We start from the raw sequence: 2,500 nt of genomic DNA, 5'->3' as shown, positions 1-2,500 counted from the left end.
CACATACTGACGGGTGTATGGAAAAACATATGAGACCAAAGTGCTAAGTATCTGTTGCTTCACAAAACGCAGCATACGCTTGAATTAGCACTTGTATAAACCAACCAAACAAAACACAATTTAAAAAAAAACAAAAACGAATCTATTCAAAGTGACGGCGAAGGTTCTTTCAATTCATGTTTGCTTAACAAATTTGGCATTTAGTATCCGGTTTTGTTTTTTTCCTCTTCACACACACACACACACACACACACACACCGAAAACAAACAAACAAACAAACACACAAACAAACTAAAGCATAAAGAAGATTCCCCAAAGTCAACGATATCAGCAGTTCCACCACAACGGCCAACGGCCACACACACACACACACACACACACAAACACACACACACACACACACACACACACACACATACACACACTTTCACTTATCCCACAATAAATCATGCCCACACCATCAAGACGCCGCAATAAAATGGAACCACCACCACCACACACATAGATCAGAGATAACGCAGACACAACCACGTGTAATCCCCTCACCTGTGCTTGAAGGCCAAACTCCCGCTGTCATTCTTGGGAGGCTTGACGAGGGCAGCGGCCATGTCGAAGAAGACGAGGAAACAACAGAAGAAGACGAAGAAGAAGAAGAAGAAGACGAAAAAGAAGATGAAAAGTTTTCCAACACAGCAGTCGAAACCACAGCACTATCCTGACCATTGACAGGTGGCGCCAGAAGACACAGCCAGACCAGACAGCAGCAGTAGCAGAACGTGGAGAAGAGCGCCGGCGGAAGCATTGCTCTCAGCGTCAGCAGGTTCCTCCTCCCTCTATCCATCTTCTTGTTTCTTGTCATTCGTAGCACGACCCGTGTTTCCCATCCACTTTGGGCCTGACCGTTTGCTGAAATCACCACAAAAAAAAAAAAACACGTCAGCAAAGGACAACACTATTCAGACTGCCAATGAAAAGGGACACACACACACACACACACACACACACACACACACACACACACACACACACACACACATCTCCACACACAGAGTCACACACACACACACACATATACACACGCACACACACATATATCTCCACACACACACACACACACACACACACACACACACACACACACACACAGAGTCACACACACACACACACACACACACACAGAGTCACACACACACACACGCGCGCGCGCGCACACATATCTCCACACACACAGTCACACACATTTTACACACACACATTTTACACACACACACACACACACACACACACACACACACACACACACACACACACACACACCTCTCTAAAACTGACCAGAAAAGTTGTGCCTGGGAAGAGTGTCGTTTCAAAATGGTCGGCAACCAACCCTATATATTAGCGACAAAAGTTCCTGGCGGGATGACGTTTTCTAAAGGAGGATTGTGTGCGGGTGGCTGGGTGGATGGATGGGTGGGAAACAACCCTGACCTATCCATTCAAGCTAAAGTCTACTTGCTGTCTTTCTTTATCTATCGTTTCTGGTGCGCAGCTATCAAACATTTCCGGGTGGGACTGAGTGAAGGATGAGGCAAGCTGTTGGGAATGTTGTGACCCATCCCTGTTGTAAAGTTTTCACGGGGCTGGAGGTATTTCTATGTTCTGACGGCTTTGACCAACCGCTGTTAATCGAACGACTACAGACATGCTGACAAGTTTGTGTATCTAGGGTGTCTCCAGTTTTAAGCATGTTTTACTACTGCATCTGCCCATTGATTGTGTGTCTAAGGACCGCGAGGAATTTTTGATTTGATTTGATTTTTTTTAATTTATTTTGTTTTAGTGATGGCGGTAAGAGGGGGGAAACTTGAGTACACCTGCCTATGCAAACGTACCCGCTGTGTTGCATTACTTGCTTTTGTGTATTTAGCTTTTCATGTTGCTTTTTTCCCCATCTTTTTTCCAACCTTCGTCATGTTGTGAGTGTGTTAGACTTGGCTGTGGGCTGACTGAGATATTGTGAAGGATGAGTGACGAGCCTGTGGATGCACATTTTCATTTCCAAATGGATGAATAAAGATGTATTGTAACTGGAGGAGCTGTTGTTTTTGGCAGGTCGGTCAAACACACACACACACACACACACACACACACACACACACACGCTGGCGCGTTCCTAACTAGCCTTTGTAAAAAAATAGAAAAATTAAAAAACTCATCTTGGTCTTCCAAAGCAAAACTTAATTCAGTTTACCGAATATCGGAAAAAGAAAAAAAAAACAAAAAAACAAAACAAACACAAAAACCAAGCACAAACCCAAAACAAATTCAGTTCACCTTTCGTCCCCCTGAAGATGAAATGAAATCACCATTCTTCGCCCCACACTGTCTCCTCGGTCTCACAAACACAGGCCTCACTTCAACAACAACAACCTGAACCCGCGTGGTCGCCTTCTGTTACTGCTGTCGTTTGAGGAGCACAGATGGGCACTGAACGCTGGCTTT

The sequence above is a fragment of the Babylonia areolata genome, chromosome 27, assembly GCF_041734735.1.
Source record: "Babylonia areolata isolate BAREFJ2019XMU chromosome 27, ASM4173473v1, whole genome shotgun sequence".
NCBI lineage: Eukaryota > Metazoa > Mollusca > Gastropoda > Neogastropoda > Buccinidae > Babylonia > Babylonia areolata.
This window is presented reverse-complemented; position numbering follows the sequence as displayed.